The sequence below is a fragment of the Suricata suricatta genome, chromosome 7 (genome assembly GCF_006229205.1).
Source record: "Suricata suricatta isolate VVHF042 chromosome 7, meerkat_22Aug2017_6uvM2_HiC, whole genome shotgun sequence".
Taxonomy (NCBI): Eukaryota; Metazoa; Chordata; class Mammalia; order Carnivora; family Herpestidae; genus Suricata; species Suricata suricatta.
This window is the reverse complement of record NC_043706.1, coordinates 113,207,291-113,219,971: the sequence shown is the minus strand read 5'-3', so window position 1 is coordinate 113,219,971 and position 12,681 is coordinate 113,207,291. Positions and strand designations below refer to the sequence as shown.

The 12,681-nt window shown below is 40.2% G+C and overlaps 1 protein-coding gene and 1 pseudogene across 14 annotated transcripts in view; one reads left to right on the top strand and one right to left on the bottom strand.

Annotated features, from left to right (window-relative positions):
• Positions 1-12,681, top strand: part of EPB41L2 (erythrocyte membrane protein band 4.1 like 2) — a 219,020-nt gene that overhangs the window by 64,678 nt on the left and 141,661 nt on the right. The gene's annotated exons all lie outside the window — the stretch shown is intronic.
• Positions 4,058-6,433, bottom strand: LOC115295337 (annotated as a pseudogene).

Here is a 12,681-nt window from a genome sequence, read left to right as displayed (position 1 = left end):
AGTGTGTGACAGGGGGAATCATTTTATAAATCACCTTCTTAATAGTTGTAGAACGATTCGTTGAATGAATGAACATGTCTTTTTTGTGAGAATAGGTTTCTACAGATTGGTATTAATTTAAAAGAACCTTTGCATTATTTACTACTGGTTATCCCTTCATGGAAAGGATACTTTTTCTTTTTTACTTTCTTTTCTGTCTTTTCTTTCTTTCTTTTTTTTTTTTCAATTTAAATTCCAGGAAGTATCACTGTCTCAGGTTTCTGTCCAAGCACTTTTCTGAAGCCAGTGGGTGGGTGTATGTTTAGATCCAAGAGAAACAAATTACAACCATGGCTATGAACTTTTCAGTCTTCTCAAAGTAAAAGCTCAAAAAAATATTACACTTTCCTTGTGCAAAGGCCATCTTTTTCTAAAGAGGAATAAAACAAAGATAACAAGCATATTGGGTCTTCATCATATTGTTCCCGCCTTCCCTAGTAATTAGCACAACTTCTCACAGTGGTCATTGGGAATTTTATTTCAAAGTTTAAAACGTGGTAGAAGTAGGTATTTGGGCAAGTTCAGATAACATTTTACATTGCCGTTTTAAAGAACCTAGGCATTTTGGGAGTCAAGGAACAAATATACAGTGTTAGATTTATGAAGGGAAGCAGCATGGGTATCCAGGAGCTTTCTGTTTTATTGAGATACAAATTAGACATTTGAAGGTATGTTAGCTTAAATTTATTAAATAGGAATGCAGTGGGGAAGAGGTGAGGAAGACTTTGTTAATTGTTAAGGGCCTATAAATGCATACTTGATGTAGTACCCAGATTTCCTACTGTGTAGCCACCCCCTCCCCAGCCCTGTGACTGTCATCAAGTTTTGTGTGGGTGTGGAAAATACACAGCCATAGAGGTGTGCATTACTAACCTGGCAGAAGAGGGGAGAGGATATAAGGGTAGGAAAGTATTAACAACCATAAAGCTGATATATTTTAGTCTCAGAGCTGCCAATGTTTCCAAGTTGTGGACTTTGGACAAAGATTACACAGTTCAGTAATTAAAATTTGCGTAATCAGGTTATAAGGGTCTTTCAGGACATTTACTTGTATACCCTAAATTTAGTATATGGACTACACTTATTTGTAATATTAGGAATTTTTTTTCTAAACTACCCCCCCCCCAATTCTTAAACAAAGCTCCTCATTTCTGTGGTTTAGGGTCACCTCTTTGCTTTGCTATTACAGTTAATTCTGTACATCACAGTTTACTTTTTCATTATATTTCTCTTGTTCCTAGTCCTAACATTTAAATTGTATTTTTTAGGGGCGCCTGGGTGGTTCGGTCACTTAAGCATCCAGTTCTTGATTTCAGCTCAGGTCATGATCTCATGGTTTATGAGTTCAAGCCCTGTATGGGCTTTGCATCTTTGGCACTTGGGATTCTCTTTGTCTCCACTGCCCCCCTCCCCTACCCACCCCCCCTGCCACTTGTGTGCACTCCCTCACTCTCTGTGAAAAATAAACTTAAAAAAAAATAGATTTCTTATATACAGCATAGAATTGGGTCTTTTTCAATCTGATCATCTTTTTTTTTAATTAAAAAAATTTTTTTTAATTTATTTTTGAGAGACAGAGACCATGTGAGCAGGGGAGGGTCAGAGAGAGAGGGAACAGAATTTGAAGCAGGCTCTAGGCTCTGAGCTAGCTTTCAGCATAGAGCCCGATGCAGGACTCAAACCCATGAACCATGAGATCATGACCTGAGCTGAAGCCGGATGCTTAACCGACTGAGCTACCCAGGTGCCCCAATCCCTGTCTTTTAATTGATGCATTTAGACCAGTTTCATTTAATCTAATTATTGGTGTTTTGAGGTACCATATTCCTATTTGTTTTCTGTTTGTCCTATCTGTTCTTTCTTTTTCTTGTCCTACTCTGAATTATTTTTCTGATTCCATTTTATCTAATGTCTTATTCTCTTCTATATATACCTCTTTTTTTTTTTCTTTTTTCTGTTACCCAATTTAAATTGAACTCATTAACTTGTCTCCAAACCTTTTATTCCTCCTTTAACTCTTCCACTGACTGGCTTTGCTCTCTAATTAACTGCTCTTTTTCTCTCTCCTTTAGCTCTTAATGTGTCATCAGATTCGTACCATTGTCCTAATTGAATATTTCATGAATTATCTATTTCATTTCACTGACACCTTTCATATTCAGACATCGTAGCCTGTATAAAGTTCAGCCCTCTCATGGTCCATTTTTAACTATGTTAGCTAATGAAACACAAATCTCAAAACTGACAAAAAAAAAAAAAAAGGGACAAAGCATTTGTTTTTATTTTGCTCTCTTGAAAAATAAGTGGTTTCATAAGAGCAGCAAAACTTAATTCTCTATCAGTTTGTAAGTTTTTCTGATTCTCTCTCATCACAGTATATATAGCTGCCCTCAGACTCTTCCTTACCAATCTCTTCCCAAACCAACCCTCTGAGTTTTAGCTTGAGTCTTTCCTGTGTTCTTTATGGTTCTGTTCTTTTCTTAGTATCTCAGCCTGTTCCATAATAAATCAAATTGCTTTCAAAATTGAAATTACAATGGTCGAATTCTCTTTGGAAGAGAGGGAACAGATTACCCATTTGTTAATATTTTATTTTTTTTAAAAACATCAATGCATCTACCATGTCTTTTCTGGATAAATGTCATGATCTGTCAAGTTTCCCTGCTTTTTTAGTTTTTATTTAAGTTATTTTTTTATATTGTAGTCTGACTAGTAGTTTTTAGTTTTGTGCATAAATTCCTTTCATATTACCTCTTTGCTTTTCAAAAGAAGCCTGGACTTTTTAATGTCGCTTTTACCTTATAAGGTTCCTGCAGTTCTAGATTTTAACATACTAATTGGGTTTCCCTGCTCACCTGCCTGGTGTCTCTCATCTCTCTTTGACTTCTGTACGTGTTGCCAGTCATAGTCTATTCCCCAGTCTCAATGTAGATATAATTTCCTCTCCCAGCCATTCTTCTAGGATTCTTCGTTCTACTGGGCCTCCTCCTCCCTGTCATATGTACCTACTGGATAACCTCACCTCTGCCAGGTGACTGTTTATTTGCCTTTCTCCACCCTCGAGTTATAAGCTTCACAAAGGCAGTTTTCACATCTGTGTTCACAATTGTCTGGCACCTAATGGGCTCTCAATACTTACTTGCCGAGTGAACTGATGGTTACTGTGTGATCTGATCCTGGCCTTCCTGTCCTTCGTTCTTAGCACTTCTCTTCTCCCGCAGAGCTAGTCGGTAGCAGTAGCCAGTGTTCTGGAGGAGCATTAGCCTGATACTGAGACCTCCTTCTGAGTTATTTTCTCATTAAACATGTGTAGGCGACTCTGTCCTGCCTAAGGGGATAGATTCCATCTACCATGTTTAGTTTTTATAGACCTTGAGCTCTGTTCTTATTAGGCAGACCTTTATCTAGTTCTAGGCCCTTTCAATGCCCTGCCAAGTAGTTCTTTTTAAAACAATTTTTTTGAGAATTCTTCACTTTCAAGGTGCTTTTTCTTTATCATTATGTTACTCAAACTTTCAAGAATAGTCAGTTAGTTGGAAATGCAGTAAAATGTTAATAATAGCAAAATATGCTAGAATTAGGGTAATTTTCTCTTAATTCTGGGGTGATTCCCTAATTATCATCCCTTTTCTTGATTTCTGTAATCATCTCCAAGAAATTCAGTGTCACATCATCATGTCAAAAGCTGCATGTTTAAAAGATCCAAAATATTACATTCTTTCCTAGTCTACCTTCCCCCTCTCCCCCCCGCCCCGAGGTACAGGGTACAGTATATACCTTATTGATTGTGCATGACAAGGTTGTGCTCTCCAAGCCCTTCCCCTTCTTTAGGGAGTCTGGGATGGAAACTGTGTAGAGGTCAGGATATTCCCCCTGTGTTTGGGGATGAGTTGGGGCAAGGACTCCCCAGAAGCTGAGGGTCTTTTTCTCTTTCTCTCGGGCTGGTGGGCCGAGGGGCTCTTATTCCTTGGAGGCCATGTGGGCCATGAGGCCTACCACCTTGTTGCTGTATCCAAATTCATTGCTGAAACGACGAAATGAGTTTGACAAAGTAGTCACTGAGGGCATTGCCAGCCCCAGCACTGAATGTGGAAGAGTGGGTATCACTGTTAAAGTTGCAGGAGACAGTCAGGTCCTCAGTGGAGCCAAGAATGTCCTTGAAGGGACCTTCCCATGCCTGCTTCACTATCTTCTTAATGTCATCCCATTGGCAGCTTTCTCCAGATAGTAGGTCAGATCTGCCACTGTTGTATTGGGAGTAGTGACATGGAAGGCCATGCTGATGAGCTTACCATTTAGCTCGGGGATGACCTAGCTTACAGGGTTGGTGCCAGTAGAAGCAGGGATGATATTCTGAGGAGCCTCTCCACCATCATGGCTTCCTAGGGGAGCTGGCCACAGTCTTCTGAGTGGCAGTGATAGCATGGACTGTGGTCTTAAGTCCCTCTACAATGCCAGAGTCGTCATGGATGACGTTGGCCAGAAGGGCCAAGCAGTTGGTGGTGCAGGAGGCATTAATGAGAATCTGGAGGGAGCTGTCATACTTGTTGTGGTTTATGCCCATCAGAAAAATGGGGGCATCAGCAGAAGGGGCAGAAATGATCTTTCTTGGTTCCACCCTTGACATAAGCCCCAGCCTTCTTCATGGTGGTGAAGACCCCAGTAGACTCCACAACATACTTAGCACCAGCATCACCCCATTTGATGTTGGTGGAATCTCACTCCAGGAAGATGGAGATGGGCTTTCCATTGATAACAAGTTTCCTATTCTCAGCCTTGACTGCACCATTGAATTTGTGAGTGGAATCATACGGAACATGTGGACCATGTAGTTGAGGTCAATGGAGGGGTCATTGATGGTGACTATGCACTTTACTAGAGTTAAAAGCAGCCCTGGTGACCAGCACCACTAGATCCGTTTACTTCAGTCTTCACCGTTGTGTTTTGGGGACTCGACTGGCATAGCAACCAGAAGATATGGTTGTCAATGGGGAAGAGCAGAGAGCCTGCTTGGGTTCTGGCACCCCAACCAGAATGCCTCCATCTGTGGTATCCCTAGCTGTTCTTAATCTTCTGGGCTTGAAAGTTTGGTATTACTTTTTAGTTATCTCTCTTCTTTATCTGCTATTTAAACATCAACTTCTGTGGATTCTTTTCTCTGGAATTTAATACTAGTTTGTTATTTGTCTTTATCAGTGCTGCTTGCATGTGAGCCTGTCCCCCCAGCTTTATTGTTGTGTAATTGACAAAGTTGTAATACATTTAAAATGTACCATATGAGGCGCCTGGGTGGCTTATGCGGTTGAATGTCCATCTTTGGCTCAGGTCATGATCTCATCGTTCCCAAGTTCCAGCCCCGCTTTGGGCTCTGTGCTGACAGCTCAGAGCCTGGACAGTGTTTTGGATTCTGTGTCTCCCTCTCTCTGCCCCTCCCTTGCTCATGCTCTCACTCTTTCTCTCTCTCTCTCTCTCTCAAAAATAAATAAACATTGAAAAAAGTTAAAGTGTACAACATGATTTGATACACAGGAACAGTGTCCTGATTCCCATAATCAAGGTTAATGTGTCACCTCACATAGTTACCTTTTTCGGGGGGTGGTGGTGGAGAGAATGCTTAAGATCTACTCTCAGCAAATTTCAAGTATACAGTATAATATTATTAAGTTAATTTTATTTGTTTGTTTTACATCCAAGTTAGTTAGCATTTAGTGCAATAATGATTTCAAGAGTAGAATCAGTGAATCATCCCCTGCATAAAACACCCAGTGCTCATCCAACAAGTGTCCTCCTTCATGCCCCTTGTTCATTTAGCTCTTTCCCCCCAAACCCTTCCAGCAACCCTCCGTTAGCTTTCTGTATTTAAGAGTCTCTAATGTTTTGTCACTTTCCTGGTTTTATATTATCTTTGCTTTCCTTCCCTTATGTTCATCCGTTTTGTATCTTAAATTCCACATACAAGTGAAGTCATATATTTATATTTCTCTGACTAATTTTGCTTAACATTATACGCTATAACTCTATCCATGTTGTTGCAAATGGCAAGATTTCATTCTTTTTGATTGTCAAGTAATATTCCATTGTGTATATCTATACCACATCTTCTTTATCCATTCATCAGTCGATGAACATTTGGGCTCTTTCCATCAAGTTTATTTATTTTTGACATAGAACAAGTGGGGGAGAGGTTGAGAAAAAGGGAGAGAATCCCAAGCAGGTTCTGCATGGTTTGCATAGAGCCTCATGTGAGGCTTGAACTCCATGAACTGCAAGATCATGACCTGAGCCGAAACCAAGAGTTGGCTACTTACTGACCGAGCCACCCTGGTGCCCCTACAATATTGTGTTACTAACTCTTATCATCCTGCCATACGTTAGGTCCTCAGAACTCACTCATTACGACATTTGTACCATTTGTCTAACATCTCCTTCATTTCTCTAATTCCTGGGAGCCTTTTTATATAGGCTTCCATTTGGATTGTCCCTGCTTCTACTATTCGTGCTTTCCAATTCAGGGTCCTTCAGTCTCTTTCTTGAGCAACAGTTAGTGGTTGTTATCATATGGACAGTCACACGTGCAGGGGATTGGAACCAGTGCATGCTGCTGGTGGGAATGTGAACTAGCACAGCCACTTTGGAAAGCAGTTTGGCAGTTCCTGAAAATCTTAACCTAGAGCTTGCGTGTGTCTGACATATTCTAGTCCTAGGTATGCGCCCAGGAGAAATGAAACCTCTGCGCACACAAAGTTGTACGCAGATGTTCGCAGCATTATTTATAGTAGCCCAAAAGTAGAAACAACACAAGTGCCCATCAGTTGGTGAGTGGATGAACAAAATGTGGTATAGCCATAAGATCTAATGTTACTTGGGCATATCAGAGAATGACTTACTGATAACGTGCTACAACATGAATGAAGCTTGAAAATAATACGCCAAGTAAAAAGCTGACATGAGAAAGGCCATGCGGCATGCTTCTATTTATGTAAATAGTAAAATCTATACAGACAGAAAGTAGATTAGTGGTTGGCTAGGGCTGAGAGTTTAGGCAGTGATAGCTAAAGAGCACCCGTTTTGTCCTTTTTTAAAATATATAATATCACTCACTTCTTCTTGTCCTCTTTGGATAATTTTAATTTATTTTTCTTACCTAATTGCACTGGTTTTAACTTTAAGTACAGTGTTGAATGGAAGTGGTGACAGTGGACATCCTGTCTTGTTCCTGATCTTCGCATGGAAGCCTTTGTCTTTCACTGTTAAGTATGAGGTGTGTTCTTGTAGATGCCCTTGATCATGTTTAGGGAGTTCCCTTTTATTCCTGGTTTGTTGAATGTTTTACTGTGAAAGGATGTTAGATTTTGTCAAATGCTCTGTCTATTGAAATGATCTTGTATAGTTTTCTTCCTTTTATTAATATGATTATTGATTATTTTTTTGTGTGTTGAATCACCTTTGTATTCATGGAATAAATTCCACTTGGTCATTGTGTAAGATCCTTTTAATATCTTGCTGGATTTAGTTTACCAGTATTTTGTGGAAGACTTTTGCTTTTAGATTCATTGGGAATATTGGTCTGTAGTTTTTTTTCTTTTCTTTCGATCTCTTTATTTGGCTTTGGTGTCAGGCCTTGTAGAATGAGTTAGAATGTTTGGAGTTTCCTTTTGGGTTAATGAAAATGTTCTAAGATTATGGTGATGGTTGCACAGTGACTATATTAGGAATCACTGAATTGGCCATGTAAAGTGGGTGACTTGTGTGATAGCTAAGTAAAGTTGTTACAGAAACACACACACGCACACACACACACAACCCCACATACACAGTCCCAACAAACTTGAGGAGCACTAATCTGTCTTTAGCTTGGAGTCCTTATCCTAGAGTTTAAAGCCCTCCACGGTCTTGCCAGCTGTCCTGTTTCAGCATTACCTCTGGCTTACCTTTGTATGGTCACCCACTGTGCGACTCAACACTTCTGCTCCCCGCAGATGCCCTAGAATACCTTGTGCATCTTGCTGCTTTACTCCAAGTGCTGTCTCCACCTATCTTGAATGTCCCGTTTCTCTTTTCTACCAACAACAATCTATCCTTTCTTGCAAAGTATTGTTCAAGTTTCTTCTATTTACCACTCTAACCTGCAGTTACCTTTCATTCCCAAACCTACTATTCAATGGGATAGAATATTTGAAATCAGAACTGTTCTAGGAAACCTGATGTATGTATTTATGGTACCTATGGACACACACACTCTTTTTTTTTTAAATGCCTTTATAGTTAACTCACAAGTTTATAGAAATGGCTTTTTATTTGCACGGTTCTGGTCTCCCCAAATGGCTCTCTGTGCTTTGAAGACAGGCATGATGTGGTTATGTCTAGTTATTGTATGACAGGCCAAGTATCTGTTGATGTATATGCATGTGTTTGGGAGATAGAAAGATTCAGAACTTTCAGTTATGTTTTGCAGTTTTCCTTATGTATCTCTAAAAGATAATTTTGAAGAAATTTATGTATTAGATTAGAAGCAATTGAGTAAAATCCTAGTGTATGAAGCTCACATGCAAGTGTGAGGAATGTGTAGGTGAGGCTTTATATAAAAGGCTGAGTTCGGTGTCCGGTTACGTAGAACTGGGAGATTGCATAAGCATCATGGTGTGATGTCAAGGATGTATTTCAAATAAAATAGAATAGGATTTAAGCCTCCAGTATATATCTCATACATAGTCAGGGGCTTGAGTCAGGATTCAAATCTGGTTGTCTAACTCCAGGACTGACAGTTAACCACTCTATTATTTTACATTCCATGCTTATTAAGAGAGGTTACTTCATTTCTCTGATCCTCACTTTATTTACATATGAAATGAACCTGAGGGGCACCTGGGTGTCTCACTCTGTTAAGTGTCCGACTTCAGCTCAGGTCATGATCTCACGGTTCGTGGGTTCAAGCCCTGTGTCAGATTCTGTGTCTCCCTCTCTCTCTCTCTCTCTTTCTCTGACTCTCCCCTGCTCACGCTGTCTCTTTCTCTCTCTCAAAAATAAATAAAACATTAAAAAAAATGAACTTGATAACATTTGCTGTATGGAGATGTTTTGAGGCTTAAATAAGGACGTTTGTAAACCATTCTGCAGAGTGCTTGCTCAAAAAATAGGCAGGCCTATTGCTATTAGTAAAATATTTTGTTTACTCCAAAACAATAGCACTAACAGAAGAGATTTTGAAAGCATGTCTGAAACTTATGTTGAGAAGCTTGCTTATCTCCTGGCTTCATAATATTGAATTGTTTGCTTTATGTTTTGGCACAAAGTTTTCAGTGTTCTATTTCTCTATAACTTAGATAATTTTCCAAGTAAGTCATTTATTAGTATTTACGTTCTTTTGCACTCTTGTCACATTTTGTTCTTCAAAATGAATTCTTGTCGAAGAAGTAACAGAATTATACCTTCTTTGTCCTTAATTTCCCAATGACGGTTGTGGTTAACTGCAACTGATGTATTTATGCCTTAGGTTTTGAAGTTTCTGGAATGAAGTTTAGGAAGGTTAATATTTTTTTTGTTGGAAGCCATAATAGAAATGAATTGAGAGATGGTTATTGGTTTTTTATCTTGGCTGCAGAAGTATTTGTAGAAGAGTATTTGTTGGTGTTGCTATAGGAACGAAGTCAAAACTACAGTGAAAGCAGACAAAGCATTGATTGGCTACCTGTATTGTTCTTATTTTATTCCTAATTGACTGCAATTGACCTTTTCTTTCTTTTTTTTCTTTTATAGTTTATTGTCAAGTTAGTTTCCATGTAACACCTGGTGCTCATCCTGACAAGTGCCCGCCTCCTTGCCCATTACCCCCCCTCCCCCTCCCCCATCTGCCCTCAGTGTGTTCTCAGTATTCGAGTCTCTCACGGTTTGCCTCCCTCCCTCTCCCCATCTATTTTTTCCCCCTTCCCCTCCCCCATAGTCCTCTGTTAAGTTTTTCCTGTTACACTTATGAGTGAAAACATATTGACTTTTTCTTTCTTAGTTGTCATAAATATCCAGATATCCTAATTCCAAAATACGTCAGCATCGAGAATATTACTATTTGGTCGTTTACTTCTAGGAGGCTTGGGGAGGAATAAAGTCCTGCATAAGGCACATCCAAGCTTCCTGTTTGTAATGGTGATGGAGTGTAATTAAAAAAATACATATTCTTAGGCTGGTTTTGGTTCCCATGGGGATTTTTCTTAATGGAAACCACATAGCAGTTACTATTTTCAAATTTTACTTACATTTTTTCTTACAAATCTGTTATGCGTTCCAACTGTCCATGCTGTCTGTTTTAGGCTTTTAATAAGGCTACACCTCGGGTCAGGAGAAGGTAGTCCCACTAAGCAGTTTGTAGGGGAAAAGAGCTCTCCTTCTGGCTTTTATACACTCTCTTGCTCAAAGGAAGGACTGCCATTGAGTCGGTTACAACTTCAGTGGAAGATGTCTTGCAGCTGTGCCCGTTTGGTTTTGTTCCAGAGATAGTGTTTGTGCGCCCTGGCAGAGTGTCTTTAGAGGCCCGCCCTGGAAAGGATTCAACTCTATAAAAGGAGTTTTGTTTTATAACCTTTCACATATTCTTATGGGGTTCTGGTGGTGACGGTAGTCTTTATTGTCTTGTCTTTTTAAACTGGCATTTTATGAAGACACAGGCTTCACAGTTTGAGAATGGGAATTACAGTCATAGTTACTGTATCTCATAAAATCCGAATCGCCAAAGCCTTGGCTGACGCCACCAGTAAAATGGCCCTCTCCAAACCTTGTGATTTTAGAGAGTTATTTTTTCGACTGCTTTTCTGCTGCCATGCTGATATGAAGATGGCATTCATTTGATTATATTTCTTCTGGGTAGTTTAATAGATTTTGATTTACAAGTCAAGTTAATGTGTTTAGAAGATTCAGGGAATCCCAAAGTTTTTGAAAGACCAATAACTTTCCGCATTGACAGTAGTGCAGTTTAACCTGTTTTGAATCCTGTATTGACATGAATGTTAAGAGAATTATCATTGAATGTATTCCAGGGGATAGACCATATTTTCTCCAAATTTTTCCTTTTCTATTCAGGCTTCCCCCCCCCCCCCCCCCCTTAAATGTTCCCAAGTTATCAAAGTTATTTGAGATGGAGAACGGGGCTTTAGAGATACTTCGATATCACTAGTTTCCTCAGGCTACTTCCTCTCCCAGCCCATGTGTATTTCCAGTTACATTCCCTGTGGGGGTGTTGTTCCTGCTGTCCAAGATGAAATTGTGTGTGTGTGTGTGTGTGTGTGTGTGCATGTGCACACACACATGTGCTTTTTAAGGTAATCTCTACCCCTAACCTGAGGATTGAACTCAGAACCCTGAGATTGGGAGTCGCTTGCTGTACTGACTGAGCCAGCCAGGCACCCCTTCTTTTGTGGGTTTGATCCTGTTTCTTCTACCTCTTCTGAGCTACCTGCCATTCATTTTCCTTATTCTCCTTTGTGCCTTGAACCTCTCTGTACTTTGTCTCTCCCACCAAAAGCCTGCATCAAACAAGACCACCAACACATCTGCTGTACACAAACATCTTCCCGCAACCTAGTACTTCTTGGAGTTATTTGCTCCCGATTCTCTCGCCTTTTCTCCATCACTAAAGTGGACATTAATCTACACTCACCTCTCACCCTCCTCTCTCCAGTATTTTTTTTTTTTTTCTCTAGCTACTTGGCTTTTTCGGCCACTGTCCTCTAACTTGTTCACTGAGGTTACTAGCAGTCTTTTCGCAACAATTAAAAAACTTCAGCAGTGCCCAAAGCAAGGTGCCCTTGGCCCTGTTGTCCACTTGTTACAGCCCAAGTCTTCTCTTTTGGCAATATGTTCAGGGTTTGCGGTCTTTCTCTTATGCTGATCCTTCCAGCATCCTTTATAGCTTCCTTTCTGTCTGCCTGGTGATTTATCTGGAGCATTTTCTTTTTCTTTCTTTCTTTCTTTCTCTTTCTTTGTTTCTTTGTTTCTTTGTTTGTTTCTTTGTTTGTTTCTTCCTTCCTTCCTTCCTTCCTTCCTTCCTTCCTTCCTTTCTCTCTCTCTCTCTCTCTCTCTCTCTCTCTTTCTTTCTCCCTCCCTCTCTCTCTTTCTTTCTTTCTCCCTCTCTCTCTCTTTCTTTCTTTCTCCCTCTCTCTCTCTCTTTCTCCCTCTCTCTCTCTTTCTTTCTCCCTCTCTCTCTCTTTCTTTCTTTCTCCCTCCCTCTCTCTCTTTCTTTCTTTCTTTTAAATGTTTATTTTTGAGAGAGAGGGAGGGAGGGGCAGAGAGAGAGAGAGGGAGACACAGAATCTGAAGCAGGCTCCAGGCTCTGAGCTGTCAGCGCAGAGCCCGACACGGGGCTCGAACCCATGAACTGTGAGATCACAACCTGAGCCGGTGTTGGACGCTTAACTGACTGAGCCACCCTGCCCCATGATGATGAGCATTTTTCTTACTCTGTTTTGCTGGGGTTTCATCTATTGCATAGCTTCAAATAACACTGATGGGCCAACTAGTTCCAAATCTTAGCATGGAAACCCAGACTGTTTTGTTCAGACCTGTATCCGACCTTCCTTACTTTCACCTGGCCGTACATAGTCCGTGCAGTCCACGTGCATTAAATCTGGAAGCTTGTGCTGCTTTCATCCCTCT